This window comes from Rhinoderma darwinii, chromosome 3 (genome assembly GCF_050947455.1).
Source record: "Rhinoderma darwinii isolate aRhiDar2 chromosome 3, aRhiDar2.hap1, whole genome shotgun sequence".
Classification (NCBI taxonomy): Eukaryota; Metazoa; Chordata; class Amphibia; order Anura; family Rhinodermatidae; genus Rhinoderma; species Rhinoderma darwinii.
The window spans coordinates 242,599,903-242,618,666 of NC_134689.1; the positions used below are offsets into that span (position 1 = coordinate 242,599,903).

An 18,764-nucleotide genomic window follows, 5' to 3' on the forward strand; every position below is an offset into this window, starting at 1 on the left:
ACTCGTTTCTGAGCGTTTTTTGCCTGTGGTTCTGGAATTAGCAGCAATGGCTGTGGGCCCAAAAAAAAAAAACAACGAAAATACGCAGAAAAAAATGCGCAGGAATTCTGAGGCAGATTTTTTTAGAGTACAATTCTACAGAGCGTCAATAGTCCATCACAGTCCGCAATTGTCTGCAGTGATTATCTGTAGCAACACGAAAGCTCTGCCACCGTCACTAACCACCGCCTGTAAGGACTGGTGCACAGAGCTGTATGAGGGCACATGAAGTCCGCATGCCTGGGATCTACCGACAATCCGGCGTGGATAGGCATAGCCCGAGTGTCCCCTGACATCTGATATTTGTTTCCCTCGTAGATAAGCATCAACAGAGATGTATGGATGCCACTTATCTTCCCTTACTGAAATAACGCTCCCACGCATCTAAACGATGCGGAAACTGTACAAACTATTAGGCTATGTTCACACTGAGTTTTTTGCAGGCGGAATTTCTGCCTCAATATTCCGTTTGGAAGTTTGAGGCAGATTTTCCTCTCCCTGCACGCCGATTTTCGCAAAGTTTTTCGCCCGCGGCCATTGAGCGCCCGCGGGCATAAAAGGCAGCGGAATACGCTTTCTCTGCCTCCCATTGATGTCAATGGGAGCTCAGAGGCATGAACGCCCGAAGATAGGGCATGTCCCTTCTTTCTCCCGCAAGACGGTTTTACTGCTCGCGGGAAAAAGACGCCTCGGCCTCCCATTGAAATGAACGGGCGGCATTTTCGGACAGTTTTTGACGAGTTTTGCGGCGCGGTTTCCGCGTCAAAAAACTCTGAGTGAACATACCCTTATTCTGTCTACAGCCGCATCATGTGTAGGATTTTGTGACCCCTCTTGTCCAATTGCTGCTAAGGTATAAATGCGAAACATTAATGTCACGGGATGATGTGAAGTGCCACCCCCCACTCCCTAATTTTGTATTATAACGATATTACAGACAGGAAGTCTACATGATTTCTTCTTTATGTCACCCATATAGGCGTGAATGATAGAAGCGGCTCACACGGTGTCTTCCTACAGCAGTGTTACTCTACTTGTAACACGCCAAGGAAACAATATGTAAGCAGCACGGGTCGTGACAGTGAGGAGAAGCGACGACAGCATCTGGGAGGGACTACGACCGCGGAGGGATCAACACTGGCGGGGGAGGTTAGTGGCGCTTCTGTCGGGACGGTGCACTCTACTGCTGCGCCCCACTGGTTGACGAGGTAGTGGCTGCGAGCTGTATGTATCCCGGCACAGCACTGCAGTGAGTACATCACTATGAGCCAACTTGTCCCGCTCCTGGGATTCTTTAGGTTCATTCGTTGTGTGTATGTGTGTCCTATATATATATATATATTCAATGCTGATGTGCACATTCCGTCCACGGCGGGAGGTCACATGACATATCTGTGGACATCACGGTCACTTGTAAACAGAGTGGGGAAATTCGATGTGGGAACAGAGCCGTGTTAATAAGGGAAGTTATTGTATTACAAAGATTTTTATGTTTACATTTTTCTGCCCATATAGAGAACTATTGCTATTAGGCTCCTTTCACACTTTTTTCTATCCCCTACCTGATGACGTTACGGTTCTCACGAATTGCCATAATATTACGCCATGTTAATGGCACGGGCACAGTATCTGTGTAAGGGGGCTCCCTCTGTCACCTAATTGACGCCCCGTGGCAGGATCGTGGGATACATGGCATCGGATCTAAAGGCCCTCTGTTCTGCCAAGTGTGAATGCGCCTTTTAGGGCCAGTTCACACAGAGTTTTTTTTTACACGGGAACCGCATCAGAAACTGCGCCAAAAAACAACCGAAAATGCCCCCCATTGATTTCAATGGGAGGCGGAGGCAGTTTTTTTCCTTGAGTGGAAAAACCGTCTCGCAGGAAAAAGAAGCTACATGCCCTATCTTCGGGCGTTTACGTCTCTGACCTCCCTTTGACATCAATGGGAGGCAGAGGAAGCGTTTTTTGCCCGCGGCGCTCAATGGCTGCGGACAAAAAACGCTAGGAAAAAACGCGGCAAACGGCGTGCAGACAGATGAAAATCTGCCTCAAAATTACAGACGGAGTTTTGAGGTAGAATTTCTGCCTGCAAAGAACTCTGTGAATATAGCCTTAGGCTCTCCCTATGTCAGGCCCTGATAAATTGTTTGTTCGTATCAGGCTGGATTCACACGAGCATGTTACGTCCGTAATGGACGGAACGTATTTCGGCCGCAAGTCCCGGACCGAACACACTGCAGGGAGCCGGGATCCTAGCATCATAGTTATGTACGAAGCTAGGAGTCCCTGCCTCGCTGCAGGACAACTGTCCCGTACTGTAATCATGTTTTCAGTACGGGACAGCAGTTCCACGGAGAAGCAGGGACTCCTAGCATCGTACATAACTATGATGCTAGGAGCCCGGCTCCCTGCAGTGTGTTCGGTCCGGGACTTGCGGCCGAAATACGTTCCGTCCAAGTGGCCCTTCAACACATGCTCCCCTATTCTGTTGGACAGTTTACGCTTGCTTCTACCCCCATATTGCTTATTTCAAGGCTATTGAATTATGTATACAATCCCAATATTGTTGTATTTTATCGTTTCTATAAGGGTATGTGCACACGATGAGAGGCTTTTACGTGTGAAAAGACAGACTGTTTTCAGGAGAAAACAGCTGTCTCGTTTCAGACGTAATTGCTCCTCCTCGTAATATACGAGGCGTCTGTGACGCTCGTAAATCTTGAGCTGCTCTTCATTGAGTTCAATGAAGAACGGCTCAAATTACGTTGCAAAGAAGTGTCCTGCACTTCTTTGCCGAGGCAGTCAATTTACGCATCGTCGTTTGACAGCTGTCAAACGACGACGCGTAAATTACAGGTCGTCGGCACAGTACGTCGGCAAACCCATTCAAATGAATGGGCAGATATTTGCCGAAGTATTGTAGCCCTATTTTCAGGCGTAAATCGAGGCATAATACGCCTCGTTTACGTCTGAAAATAGGTCGTGTGAACCCAGCCTAAGGCTTAAAGAGGCTCTGTCACCAGATTTTGCAACCCCTATCTGCTATTGCAGCAGATCGGCGCTGCAATGTAGATTACAGTAACGTTTTTATTTTTTTTAAAACGAGCATTTTTGGCCAAGTTATGACCATTTTTGTAGTTATGCAAATGAGGCTTGCAAAAGTCCAAGTGGGTGTGTTTAAAAGTAAAAGTCCAAGTGGGCGTGTATTATGTGCGTACATCGGGGCGTTTTTAATACTTTTACTAGCTGGGCGCTCTGATGAGAAGTATCATCCACTTCTCTTCAGAACGCCCAGCTTCTGGCAGTGCAGATCTGTGACGTCACTCACAGGTCCTGCATCGTGTCAGACGAGCGAGGACACATCGGCACCAGAGGCTACAGTTGATTCTGCAGCAGCATCGGCGTTTGCAGGTAAGTAGCTACATCGACTTACCTGCTAACGCCGATGCTGCTGCAGAATCAACTGAAGCCTCTGGTGCCGGTGTCCTCGCTCGTCTGACACGATGCAGGACCTGTGAGTGACGTCACAGCGTGATCTGGCAGAAGCTGGGCGTTCTGAAGAGAAGTGGATGATACTTCTCGTCAGAACGCCCAGCTAGTAAAAGTATTAAAAACGCCCCGATGTACGCACATAATACACGCCCAGTTGGACTTTTACTTTTAAACACACCCACTTGGACTTTTGCACGCCTCATTTGCATAACTACAAAAGGTCATAACTTGGCCAAAAATGCTCGTTTTTTAAAAATAAAAACGTTACTCTTATCTACATTGCAGCGCCGATCTGCTGCAATAGCAGATAGGGGTTGCAAAATCTGGTGACAGAGCCTCTTTAATTCACACGATCGTGTTCAGTCCATGATAAACGGGCTCCTACCATCATAGTTATGTATGACGCTAGGTGTCCCTGCCTCCCCGCGGGAATATTGTCCCATACTAAAAACATGTCGGGGAGGCAGGGACACCAAGCGTCATATATAAGGGCATGTTCACACGCTAGACTAAAAACGTCTGAAAATACGGAGCTGTTTTCAAGGGAAAATAGCTCCTGATTTTCCGACGTTTTTTAAGCCACTCGCGATTTTCGCAGCGTTTTTTACGGCAGTTTTTGGAGCTGTTTTCAATAGAGTCAATGAAAAACGCCTCCAAAAACGTCCCAAGAAGTGACCTGCACTTCTTTTTCACGGCCGCTTTTTTTACAGCCCGTCGGAACAGAGCGCCATTTTTCCCATTGCAATCAATGGGCAGATGTTTGGAGGCGTTCTGCTTCCGATTTTTCGGACGTTTTTCGGGCGTTTACGGCCCGAAAAGCGTCCGAAAATAGGCCGTGTGAACATACCCTAAAGGCGGATTTACACGAGCGTGTGCGTTTTGCGCACGCAAAAAACGCGGCGTTTTGCGCGCGCAAAAGGCACTTAACAGCTCCGTGTGTCATGATCATATGGTGCACTGCTGCGTGCTTTTCACGCAGCCGCCATCATTATGACACTCTGTTTGGATGTTTGTAAACAGAAAACCACGTGGTGCTTTTCAGTTTGCAATCATAGTTTGCTTCTGTTGCGCGAATTACGCGCGTCCCACGGAGGTGCCTCCGTGTGGCATGCGTGATTTTCATGCACCCATTGACTTCAATGGGTGCGTGATGCGCGAAAAACACAGAAATATAGGACCTGTCGTGAGTTTTACGCAGCGCACTTGCGCTGTGCAAAAATCACTGACAGTCTGCACTGCCCCATAGACTTGCATAGGTCCATGCGACACTCGTGAAAAGTACACGGCTCCCTGTACTGTGGTCTGTCCGGGAAATGCGTCCGTCATGCGGTCCGTATATCATGGACCGAACACGGCCATGGGCATGAGACCTAAGGGTATAATTAGATAGTTCATCTATACCTTTAAGGCCTCGTTTACACGAGCGTGATATACGTGCGTGCGACGCGCGTGCTTTTCACGCGTGTCGTACGGACCTATGTAAGTCTATGGGGGCATGCAGACAGTCCGTGATTTTTGCTCAGGGTGAGTGCGCTGAAAAAAACTCACGACATGTCCTATCTTTGTGCGCTGTTCGCGCATCACGCACCCATTGAAGTCAATGGGTGCGTGAAAACCACGCATGCCGCACGGAAGCACTTCCGTGCGAACTGCGTGATTCGCGCAACAGCTTTCAAACTCTGAATGTAAACAGAAAAGCACCACGGAGTGTCATAATGATGGCGGCTGGGCGAAAATCACGCAGCCGCACATCATATGCTAATGACACACGGAGATGTTATGTGCCTTTTGCGCGCACAAAACGCCGCGTTTTTTTGTGTGCGCAAAACGCACACGCTCGTGTAAATCAGGCCTATAAATGACATCTAATATAAGAACTTATCCATTCCGAGAAAAGGATAAACCATGTATTTACACATTTAGCCCATGTTCACACGGGGTGGACATGCTGCATAAAAGTACACAGCGTATCTTCACTAGTCCGCACAGGGAATTCCGCCCTAACAACTGCACTAAATTGTGGTGCAGTTTTTCAGACGGAATGTCCACTGCGGAGAGCAGGTTTAAAAGAAAAAAAAAAAAGCAAACAAAGTCTTATACTTTGGGTATGTTCACACGGCAAACGAAAAACGGCCGTAAAATACAGAGCTGTTTTCAAGAGAAAACAGTCTCTGATTTTCAGCCATTTTTTAAGCATCAAGCATTTTTTGATGCGTTTTTTTACGGCCATTTTTGGAGCTGTTTTCTATTGACCCAATGAAAAATGTCTCCAAAAACAGCTCAAGAAGTGACATTCACTTCTTTTTAGGGGCATTTTTTTACTCGCCGTTTTCTCAAATGGCCGCGTAAAAAAAAATGCCCGTAGAAGCGAAATGCCATTTTACCCATTGAAATCAATGGGCAGATGTTTGGAGGCATTCAGCCCCCGTATTTTCAGCCATTTTTCAGGGAGTTTACAGCCCAAAAAACGGCTGAAAATAAGCCATGTGAACATACCCTTACCCATAGTCATGGTGACGCGTCCCACTGATGTCCTGCAGCCCGGCCTTCTGGTGTGACGTTTCATCCCATGTGACCGCTGCAGCATGTGACCACTTGGCTGCAGCGATCACGTGGGTAGATGGGCACGTCATCACTGCATCTATGTCAAAACAGCAGCGGGAAGGAACGGAGCGGCGGCGCTGCAACGACGGGGATCCGTGAGTTGAGCAATTGCTCTTTTTATTATTTTTTTGCATCCCACCTACCGTGGCCAATTTTTTAAATAACTCGGAAAACCCTTTAACAGAAAACCAGGAATTCCGAAGAATAAATTGACGTACTGCGGATTAAAAAACTGCAAGGCAGGTGAATTTCTGAGCGGTTTTCCGGAATGTTTTTTATGGAGCGTGTGGATGAAATGTGTTCAAATCTCATCCACTCTGCTTCTACTGTAATACGCTGCGGATTTTCCATAATGAAATTCGTTGCAGAAAATACAAGACATATCCCTAGAGAAACTATTAGGGCATGACCACACGTGGCGGATTTCCTCCGCAACTGTCCGCATCAATGCCGCACCTAATCCGGGTTGCGGATTACGGCTGCGGATCTGCACAAAATGTGCAGAAAATTGATGCGGACTAGCTGCTGCGGACTGCGGGAAAAGTGCTTCCCTTCTCCCTATCAGTGCAGGATAGAGAGAAGGGACAGCACTTTCCCTAGTGAAAGTAAACGAATTTCATACTTACCGGCCGTTGTCTTGGTGACGCGTCCCTCTTTCGGCATCCAGCCCGACCTTCCTGGATGACGCGCCAGTCCATGTGACCGCTGCAGCCTGTGCTTGGCCTGTGATTGGCTGCAGCCGTCACTTAGACTCAAACGTCATCCTGGGAGGCCGGACTGGAGACAGAAGCAGGGAGTTCTCGGTAAGTACGAACTTCATTTTTTTTTACAGATACATGTATATTGGGATCGGTAGTCACTGTCCCGGGTGCAGAAACAGTTACTGCCGATCGCTTAACTCTTTCAGCACCCTGGACAGTGACTATTTACTGACGTCTCCTAGCAACGCTCCCGTCATTACGGGAGCCCCATTGACTTCCTCAGTCTGGCTGTAGACCTAGAAATACATAGGTCCAGCCAGAATGAAGAAATGTCAAGTTAAAAAAGCAAGACGCATCCGCAGCACACATGACATGTGCATGACAGCTGCGGACTTCATTGCGGAACTTTGAATCTCCATTGAAGTCAATGGAGAAATTCCGCCATGAGTCCGCCACTGCTCCGCAACAGACAGAGCATGCTGCGGACACCAAATTCCGCTCCGCAGCCTATGCTCCGCAGCGGAATTTTACGCCTCGTCTAAACGAACACTGCTAAATTAAAGTGTAAGTCAATGGACAAACGGCTCCGCTGCGGATTAACGCTGCGGAGTGTCCGCAGCGGAATTTAAGTGAAATTCCGCCACGTGTGAACCCAGCCTTATATGCCTCAGTACAGAGATTTTATACATTATTCAATGCCGTTGCCAAAAGCAATACCATATGAAGGTAGAGCCAAGTGTAAACTACTTAAAAGAATGGGTCATGGGAACATCCCTAAGGACCACTTTTCGAAGCACTTTTACACAGCTGATTATTAAAACACAACGGGTAGATTTATCTATGTATTTTGCCTTAAACTGCAGTTTTTTGTCATAAAATATGAAAATATATGGCATATTTAAGAAGTCCATGTGCCACTTTTTCCAACACATATGGGTATGTCGGAAAAAAGTAGGCGGGTTCCAGAGTGGCACTCATTTATTACCTGCTGCTGTTTTTAGTGTATGCCAGAGTCTGGCGCATATTGTACACGGGAAATGTAACAATATTGTCATAAGAATTAATTAATGTAACAAGTTACTACAACTAAGCTAAGTGCAGCACTTTCATGCTGCACTTACCACTGGCAGCAGGATATAGCGACAGGTGCCCTGATTATATTAACCCCTTAACGACATGTCACGCACTAGTACGTGACAGCCGTTAAGGGGAAGTATGGAGCGGGCTCACAGGCCCCCAGGTCTGCCATCTTTGTACTCCTTTGAAACCCTGCATTTCTCAAACCCTCTAATGACAGTATGTGTGCGTGTATCTTTAAGGCTGGGTTCACACGACCTATTTTCAGACGTAAACGAGGCGTATTATGCCTCGTTTTACGTCTGAAAATAGGGCTCCAATACGTCGGCAAACATCTGCCCATTCATATGAATGGGTTTGCCGACGTACTGTGCCGACGACCTGTCATTTATGCGTCGTCGTTTGACCGCTGTCAAACGACGACGCGTAAATTGACTGCCTCGGCAAAGAAGTGCAGGACACTTCTTTGCAACGTAAATTGAGCCGTTCTTCATTGAAGTGAATGAGCAGCTCAAGATTTACGAGCGTCAAAGACGCCTCGCATAATGCGAGGAGGAGCATTTACGTCTGAAACGACGCAGCTGTTTTCTCCTGAAAACAGTCTGTCTTTTCAGACGTAAAAGGCACTTCTCATGTGCACATACCCTCATACCTACATCCACAGGTTGCCATAGGAACACATGAACGCAATACAAATTTAAAAAGACGGTAATAAAAAATGTACACATACAGAATCATAAAAAAAACACTCAAATCATTGCGGTCATTAAAGAGGCTCTGTCACCAGTTTATAAGTGCCTGGTGTTTAATCTCCTACCTAATCTGATAAGCGCTGTAATGTAGATAACAACAGTGGTTTTTATTTTGAAAAACTATCATTTTTGAGCAAGTTATGAACAATTTAAAATTTATTCTAATTAGTTGTTAATGACCAACTGGGCGTTTTTTTAAAACTTTTTACCAACTGGGCGTTGTAAAGAGAAGTGTATGACGCTGACCAATCAGCGTCATACACTTCTCTTCATTCATGCCCAGCTTGTTTCACTGCACAGCGTAATCTCGCGAGATCACGCTGTGACGGGACTTCCTCCCACAGGTCCTTCACAGGAGCGATGGAAGAGTCAACATACAGCGGCTGGAGGTGATGTCTATTCAGTCTTCCATGTCTCTGAAGAACCTTTGGGAGGAAGTCCCGTCACAGCGTGATCTCGCGAGATTACGCTGTGCAGTGAAACAAGCTGGGCAGGAATGAAGAGAAGTGTATGACGTGATTGGTCAGCGTCATACACTTCTCTTCACAGTGCCCACTTGGTCAAAAGTTAAAACACGCCCAGTTGTCTATTAAGAAACTAATCAGCATAAATCTAAAATTGTTCATAACTTGCTCAAAAATGATCGTTTTTCTAAATAAAAAACACTGTTGTTATCTACATTACAGAGCCGATCAGATTAGGTAGGAGATAGGGCACTTATAATCTGGTGACAGAGCCTCTTTAAATCCAAGATTACCTAAGGTGTTAGTTTTAATAATCCACCTAGCCTCTCTGCAACAACAATCTACAGCGATCACCTCCTGCATATGGTAAATCTACTCTTTCTATTCCTGCAAAGGTGAGAACATCTGACCTGCTTCACGATCCATTTTCATCATACTGCTAACAAGCACATCTTTAATATTTTTGCTCTGTCTGAAGCTGATGAGGGTTTTTTTTGTGGTTATGTCTCTTAACTTCTGGATTTGACATTAGTATTGCAGTATATCATGCAAGCGATCCAACGATCTCTGGTTCAAGTAGGGGGACTAATAAAAAAAGTAAAAAACAGTTAAATAAAGTTTGTTTTTTTATGTTCGAAAACAAAGTATTAAAAGTTTAAAAAAAAAACTTTTCCCATTTTTCCTCTGAAGCAATAGCAAAAGATCGAACTATCACAATGTAGCTATAAACCCCGGACGAAGGCAGTTGCCGAAACGCGCGTCGGGTCCAGACGTCTCATCTCACACTTCCATCATGTCCACCGGTATGTTTCATAACTTTTGTTCTGTCTAGCAGCTATTGCCTTGTTTTGTCCATCATCTCTGGTTACCTTCCGTTGATTCCAAAGATTTGTTGATATGTTACACTGTCCTGTAACATCGTGTATCTAAACTTCCTGCGATCCATACTTATCTCTCACACTTATGCAGAGATCGCTACAATCACTAGTACCTCATTTTTGTACTGACCATATTGCTGTTCTTGGACATGTCTGGCTCTTACTTGCTGTGATCTCAACCGGACACGGTTTCCTCTGTGATCATATGCGTTCCCTATTGCTGCTATAATGTAAACTGCTTACATGTTGACACAACACTCATATCCGACCTTTTGATTGATGCGACGTCTTTTTATTGTGTGACTTATTCCTCATTTCCATCTTTTAAATTGTCTCATGTTTGTTATTTAATAAAATTTATATATTTTTTTCATTATTGTGTGCCGTAGTCGATCATATTTTCTTGGTTTAGTCTCTTATCACAATGTAGCGTTGTTTAACCTGCTTAGTGAACGCCACAAAAAATATATATATAAAACATGCAAATTTATGTTTTTTGGTCACCATAGCTCTCCAAAAATATGGAATAAGAAGTGATCAAAAACTCAAATGTACCTCAAAATGGTATCGGTGAAATCTACAGCTCCCCTGCAAAATTTAAGCCCCCACACCGCTTAATTGATGGAAAAAGAAGAAAGTTATGGCTCTCAGAATATGGCGAGACAAAAAATTTTTTTTTTTTTAGCAAATAGTTTTATTTTTTTAAAAGTGGTAAAACATAAAACAAAACATAAATTTGGTATCGCCATAATCATATCAACCTGTAGAATAAGGTCAATATGTAGTTTTTACTGCCTGATGGACGCCGTAAAAAGAAAACCCCCTTAAAGGGAAGGTGTCACTAATTTTTTTTTTATATAATATTGCTTTTAGGGCTGATTCAGACGTGTGTGGCGTTTTTGCGCACGCAAAACACGCGGCATTTTGCCTGCGCAAAAGCCACTTAGCTGCTCCGTGAGGCAGCATCATATGATGCGCGGCTGCGTGCTTTTCGCGCAGCCGCCATCATTATGACACGCCATTCGGATGTTTGTAAACAGAAAAGCACTTGGTGCTTTTCTGTTTACATTCATGCTTTTGACAGCTGGTGCGCGAAACAGGCAGTTCGCACGGAAGTGCTTCCGTGCGACCTGCGTGGTTTTCACGCACCCATTGACTTCAATGGGTGCGTGATGCGCAAAATACGCGGAGATATTGACCGTGTCGCGCTTTTTGCAATTTTATGCAGCGTGTGGATGAGATTTGTTAAACCTCACCCACTTTTCTGCTACTGTTTGCCGCTGCGTATTTTCTGTCCGCAATTCCGGACGGAAAATACGCAGCAATTACATTATGTGTGGACAAGCGCTAATAGCCCGGCTCAGAGGTAACTCCAATCATGGCTGTTTATCCCCTTAGATGCTGCGGTCAATTCTGACAATGCGGTCAATAGTTGTAAAGGATCTGCCAGGCACTACGTCTGTGGATACTCCCAGGGTTAATCAGTCGACACCTGAGGCCAGACCTCTTAGACTGACACCGGCTCCCACCAATCAGGGTGGCAGGCTCAGGAGTGGGAGAGCCTATCGCGGCCTGGTCAGTCGGAGTTAGCTCCGCCCCCTGTTCATTTATACCTGCCGTTTTCTCTTCCTCATTGCTTGTTATTCTTCTTGGATTCCTGGCCCCACTGCTGCCTTGCTCCAGCCTGCTTCTGCCGTGCTTCTGCCTTGCTTCAGTTCCCGCTTATCCTGCTTCGCTCTGCCCCTGGCTTGCTTCCTGCTCCGTGCTCTGCGTTTGTATACTCCACTACATCCTGATCCTGACTGGCTCGTTCACCAATCCGTTTCCTCACGGTGTTCCGTGGGCTACTGCCCCTTCCCTTGCTTGTTCCCTGTTTGTATCCCCTTGCACTTAGTCAGCGTAGGGACCGCCGCCAAGTTGTACCCCGTCGCCTAGGGCGGGTCGTTGCAAGTAGGCAGGGACAGGGCGGTGGGTAGATTAGGACTCACTTGTTCCCTTCACCTCCTTCCTGCCGTAACATAATAACAAGCCCATACCTAGTCTACCATTTCTCCTACGCTGACGCTATCATGGACCCCCTTGAGACCCTGACCCAGCAGATGCAGGGCCTCTCCCTACAGGTCCAGGCCCTGGCTCAGAGGGTCAACCAGTCTGACGCTGCCATAGTAGTAACCCTCGCCTCACCTCTAGAACCCGACCTCAAGTTACCTGACCGGTTCTCAGGGGACCGTAAGACTTTTCTCTCCTTCCGGGAGAGTTGCAGACTTTACTTCCGTCTAAAACCTCACTCCTCAGGTTCCGAGAACCAGCGGGTGGGTATCATTATATCCCGACTCCAGGAAGGGCCCCAAGAGTGGGCCTTCTCCTTGGCTCCTGACGCCCCTGAACTTTCCTCCGTCGATCGTTTTTTCTCTGCCCTCGGACTCATTTCCGACGAGACTGACAGGACTGCCTTAGCCGAGAGTCAGCTGGTGACCTTACGTCAGGGTAGGAGACCTGTTGAGGAATACTGTTCTGATTTTAGAAAGTGGTGCGTAGCTTCTCGGTGGAACGACCCGGCCCTAAGGTGCCAGTTTAGGTTAGTATTATCTGACGCCCTGAAGGATCTGCTTGTTAGCTACCCCTCTTCTGACTCCCTAGACCAGGTTATGGCCCTAGCAGTACGACTTGACCGACGTCTCAGGGAACGTCAGCTTGAACGTTTCAATGTTTTCCCCTCTGACTTCCCTGCGATTCCCCCCAAGGTCCCGTCTCCTCGCTCTTCCACGGAAGACTCGGAGGTACCTATGCAACTCGGGGCCTCCATGTCCCCTCGACAACGTAGAGAGTTCCGCAGGAAGAATGGTCTCTGCTTCTATTGTGGGGGTGACAAGCATCTACTGAACACCTGTCCCAGGCGCAAGAATAAGCAGCCGGAAAACTTCCGCGCCTAAGTGATCATCGGGGAGGTCACTTGGGCGCACAGGTATTTCCCGTTAATATGAAACGCAATAAAATTTTGCTTCCCTTTCAGGTCTCGTTTGCTGGCCGGTCTGCCACTGGCAGTGCCTTCGTGGATTCTGGCTCATCTGCTAATATCATGTCTGTGGAATTTGCTATGTCTCTAAAAATGCCTTTTATTGATTTGCCTTATCCTGTCCCGGTAGTGGGTATCGACTCCACTCCTCTTGCTAATGGTTATTTTACTCAGCATACTCCTGTTTTTGAACTCCTTGTTGGCTCCATGCATTTGGAGCAGTGCTCTGTACTGGTGATGCAGGGATTATCGTCCGATCTGGTATTAGGTCTTCCCTGGTTGCAGTTGCATAATCCCACGTTTGATTGGAATACTGGGGATCTCACCAAATGGGGTAGTGAATGCCTGACGTCATGTCTTTCGGTTAACTCTATTTCTCCCCGTGAGGAGGTAAACACGCTACCTGAGTTTGTTCAGGACTTCGCTGATGTGTTTTCTAAGGAGGCCTCCGAGGTGTTGCCCCCTCATAGAGATTACGATTGCGCCATCGATTTGGTACCTGGTGCTAAGCTTCCTAAGGGTAGGATATTTAATCTTTCATGTCCTGAACGTGAAGCTATGAGGGAGTATATCCAAGAATGCCTGGCCAAGGGTTTCATTCGCCCCTCGACTTCTCCGGTAGGTGCTGGCTTCTTCTTCGTGGGGAAGAAGGATGGTGGTCTTAGGCCGTGCATTGACTATCGGAACTTGAATAAGGTCACAGTAAGGAACCAGTATCCCCTTCCTTTGATTCCGGATCTTTTTAATCAGGTTCAGGGGGCCCAATGGTTCTCTAAGTTCGATCTGCGGGGGGCTTATAACCTTATCCGCATCAAAGAGGGGGATGAGTGGAAGACTGCGTTCAACACGCCCGAAGGTCATTTCGAATACCTGGTCATGCCCTTTGGGTTGTGTAATGCCCCTGCCGTCTTCCAGAATTTTATTAATGAAATTCTGAGAGATTACCTGGGAAATTTTCTTGTAGTGTACCTTGATGACATACTGGTGTTTTCCAAGGACTGGTCCTCCCACGTGGAGCATGTCAGGAAGGTCCTCCGGGAAAATAATCTGTTTGCGAAAACCGAAAAATGTGTGTTTGGGGTACAGGAGATACCATTTTTGGGTCAAATCCTCACTCCTCATGAATTCCGCATGGACCCTGCCAAGGTTCAGCCTGTGGCAGAATGGGTCCAACCTGCCTCCCTGAAGGCGCTACAGTGTTTTTTGGGGTTCGCTAACTATTACAGGAGATTTATTGCCAACTTCTCGGTCGTCGCTAAGCCTCTTACGGACCTCACTCGCAAGGGTGCTGATGTCCTCCACTGGCCTCCTGAGGCCGTCCAGGCTTTTGAGACCCTCAAGAAGTGCTTTGTCTCGGCCCCCGTGCTGGTTCAGCCCAACCAAAGGGAGACATTTATTGTGGAGGTTGACGCGTCTGAGGTGGGAGTGGGGGCCGTCTTGTCCCAGGGTACCAGCTCCCTCACCCATCTCCGCCCCTGTGCTTACTTCTCTAGGAAGTTTTCGCCCACGGAGAGTAACTATGATATTGGCAACCGCAAACTTTTAGCCATTAAATGGGCTTTTGAAGAGTGGCGTCACTTCCTGGAGGGGGCCAGACACCAGGTAACGGTCCTTACTGACCACAAGAATCTGGTTTTCCTAGAATCTGCCCGGAGGCTTAATCCTAGACAAGCTCGATGGGCGCTATTCTTTACCAGATTTATCTTCTTGGTTACCTATAGGGCTGGGTCCAAAAATATTAAGGCTGATGCACTGTCACGTCGTTTCATGGCCAATCCTCCTTCTGAGGAGGATCCTGCTTGTATTTTACCCCCTGGTATAATAGTTTCTGCCACTGATTCTGATTTAGCCTCTGACATTGCGGCTGATCAAGGTTCAGCTCCCGGGAACCTCCCTGGGGACAAGCTGTTTGTCCCCCTGCAATACCTAAGGGTACTCAGGGAAAACCATGACTCCGCACTATCTGGTCATCCTGGCATCTTGGGTACCAAACACCTCATTACCAGAAACTATTGGTGGCCTGGGTTGCCTAAAGACGTTAGGGCTTACGTCGCTGCTTGTGAGGTTTGTGCTAGGTCCAAGACCCCTAGGTCCCGACCTGCGGGCTTACTACGTTCTTTGCCCATTCCCCAGAGACCTTGGACCCATATCTCCATGGATTTTATCACCGATTTGCCTCCACCTCAGGGCAAGTCGGTGGTGTGGGTGGTAGTAGACCGCTTCAGCAAGATGTGCCACTTTGTGCCCCTTAAGAAACTACCTAACGCCAAGACGTTAGCTTCTTTGTTTGTTAAACACATTCTGCGTCTCCATGGGGCCCCAGTCAATATCGTTTCTGACAGAGGGGTACAATTTGTTTCCTTATTTTGGAGAGCTTTTTGTAAAAAGTTGGAGATTGATCTGTCCTTCTCCTCCGCCTTCCATCCCGAAACTAATGGCCAAACGGAAAGGACTAATCAATCCCTGGAACAATATTTAAGGTGTTTCATCTCTGACTGTCAATTTGATTGGGTCTCATTCCTTCCCCTCGCCGAATTTTCCCTGAATAACCGGGTCAGTAACTCGTCAGGGGACTCCCCGTTTTTCTGTAATTTCGGGTTGTTCCAATAATCCTGAGGTAGAGGACGTTCATCGGGAACTGTGCACAGTCTGGGCCCAGGTTCAGAAGAACCTAGAGGCGTCCCAGAGCGTACAAAAGATTCAGGCTGATAGAAGACGTTCTGCTAACCCCCGGTTTGTCGTCTGGTGTCGTTTGGATCTGGTGTGGTTGTCGTCTAGGAACTTGCGCCTTAAGGTCCCGTCCAGGAAGTTTGCTCCCCGATTTATTGGGCCTTATAAGGTCATTGAAGTCCTCAACCCTGTATCCTTCCGTCTGGAGCTGCCCCCATCCTTTCGCATACATAACGTCTTTCATGCCTCCCTCCTTAAACGCTGCTCCCCGTCCTGGTCCCCCTCGAGGAAACCTCCTGTTCCCGTTCTCACCCCTGAGGGGGTGGAATTCGAGGTGGCCAAGATTGTGGACAGTAGGATGATCCAGGGCTCCCTCCAGTACCTGGTCCATTGGAGAAGATACGGGCCGGAGGAGAGGACTTGGGTACCTGCTCGAGATGTTCACGCTGGGGTATTGGTCAGGAGGTTCCACCTTCTCTTCCCCACTAAACCGGGTCCTCTTAGCAAGGGTCCGGTGGCCCCTCATAAAAGGGGGAAGTACTGTAAAGGATCTGCCAGGCACTACGTCTGTGGATACTCCCAGGGTTAATCAGTCGACACCTGAGGCCAGACCTCTTAGACTGACACCGGCTCCCACCAATCAGGGTGGCAGGCTCAGGAGTGGGAGAGCCTATCGCGGCCTGGTCAGTCGGAGTTAGCTCCGCCCCCTGTTCATTTATACCTGCCATTTTCTCTTCCTCATTGCTTGTTATTCTTCTTGGATTCCTGGCCCCACTGCTGCCTTGCTCCAGCCTGCTTCTGCCGTGCTTCTGCCTTGCTTCAGTTCCCGCTTATCCTGCTTCGCTCTGCCCCTGGCTTGCTTCCTGCTCCGTGCTCTGCGTTTGTATACTCCACTACATCCTGATCCTGACTGGCTCGTTCACCACTCCGTTTCCTCACGGTGTTCCGTGGGCTACTGCCCCTTCCCTTGCGTGTTCCCTGTTTGTATCCCCTTGCACTTAGTCAGCGTAGGGACCGCCGCCAAGTTGTACCCCGTCGCCTAGGGCGGGTCGTTGCAAGGGACAGGGCGGTGGGTAGATTAGGGCTCACTTGTTCCCTTCACCTCCTTACTGCCATAACAATAGTGCAGCCTGTGGCTCAATGTGTTTTTGTCTCCCATACAGCTGGTCCTGAGTTTGAGACCTGGCAGAGACCTGGTAAAAGAAGAGTCTATATATTTAACTTTCATTCAGAGGCTTCCCTGTGCTTTATCAGAGAGTCATTGATGTCCCCCTCCCATGTCATGTGTAGGAGAAACTACACAGCATGTAGTTTCTGCTAAGGGCAGGGAGCAGCAGTGGGCTCTTCTTCCTCTAGTGTGTGCTGGCATATGCCAACCTTGCTGGGTGCTGATTCTGGCCCTTCTCTGCAAAGTGATCCTTTATTCACTGCAGAGCAGTCAATAAAACGGCTGTAATCTGCTGTGGATTTTCTGTGCACGAATCCGCACAGGAAAATCTGCAGCATTTCTTGTGTGCAGAGGGCCTAGGAAAATCCTCTATTTTGCTAATTATATGTACTTCAAAATAATTCTTATAACTTAACCCCTTAGTGTTTTTAGCCTGTTTTGGCCTTTAGGACCTACCCCATTTTTGCAAATCTGACATGTGTCACTTTATGTGGTAATAACTCCAGAATGCTTTTGCCTATCCAACGATTCTGAGATTGTTTTCTCATGACATGTTGTACTTTATGATACTGAAAAAATGTCGTCGTTAAATTCAATATTTATTTGTAAAACGCCAAGATTTAGAGAAAATTAGCAAAAATGTGCATTTTTCTAAATTTAAATGTATTTACTTGTAAAACAGATAGTAATACCACACAAAATACTTACTAGTTAACATATCCCATATGTCTACTTTATATTTGCGTCGTTTTTTGAACATTCTTTTATTTTTCTAGGACGTTACAAGGCTTAGAACTTTAGAAGCAATTTCTCATATTTTCAAGAAAATTTCAAAAGGCTATTTTTACAGGGGCCAGTTCAGTTCTGAAGTGGCTTTGAGGGCCTTATATATTAGAAAGTCCCCAGAAGTCACCCCATTTTGAAAACTGCACCCATAAAAGTATTCAAAACAGCATTCAGAAAGTGTTTTAACTCTTTAGGCGTTTCACAGGAATTAAAGCAAAGTAGAGGTGAAATTTACAAATTTCATTCTTTTTCTTCGAAAATTCAATTGTAATACATTTTTTCTGTACCACAGAAGGTTTTACCCAAGAAATGCAACTCAATATTTATTGCAGAGATTCTGCAGTTTTTAGAAATATCCCACATGTGGCCCTAGTGTGATAATGGACTGAAACACAGGCCTAGTGGATTTTGGGGCCTCCTTTTTTTAGAATATATTTAAGGCACCATGTCAGGTTTGAATAGGTCTTGTGGTACCAAAACAGTAAAGACCCCCAAAAAGTGACCCCATTTTGGAAACTATACCCCTCAAGGAATTTATCTATGGGTATAGTTAGCATTTTGAACCCACAGTTTTTTTGCTAAATTTATTTGAATTAGTATGTGAAGATGAAAATCTACTTTTTTTGTGAAAAAACTTAGAAATGTTAAATTTTTACAAGGAATAAAGTAGAAAAAACACCCCAACATATGTAAAGCAATTTCTTCCGATTATAGCAATACCCCATATGTGGTAATAAACTGCTGTTTGGACCCACAGCAGGCCTCGGAAGAGAAGGAGCACCATTTGGATTTCTGATTTTGCTGGAATAGTTTTCAGTGCCGTGTCGCGTTTGCAATGCACTGGAGGGATGAAAACCGTGGAAAACCCCCAATAGTGACCCCATTTTGGAAGCTACACCCCTCAAGGAATTTTTCTAGGGGTAAAGTTAGCATTTTGACCCCACAGTTGTTTTGCTGAATTCATTGGAATTAGTCTGTAAAGGTAAAAATCTACTTTTTTTTCTGAAAAAAGGTAGCCATTTTTAATTTTTACAAGGAATAAAGGAGAAAAAGCACCCCAACATTTGTAAAACAATTTCTCCTGATTACGTAAATACCCCATATGTGGTAATAAACT

The 18,764-nt window shown here is 46.5% G+C and overlaps 1 protein-coding gene across 2 annotated transcripts in view; it reads left to right on the forward strand.

The window, feature by feature from the left end:
* Nucleotides 1-1,025: 1,025 nt before the first annotated feature.
* LOC142748001 (uncharacterized) overlaps nt 1,026-18,764 on the forward strand; it is a 96,137-nt gene continuing 78,398 nt past the window's right edge. For both annotated transcript variants that reach the window (XM_075855117.1, XM_075855118.1), the window contains exons 1-2: nt 1,026-1,288; nt 9,820-9,932. The gene's annotated coding sequence lies outside the window, so the exon portion shown is untranslated. The remainder of the gene's footprint in view (nt 1,289-9,819; nt 9,933-18,764) is intronic.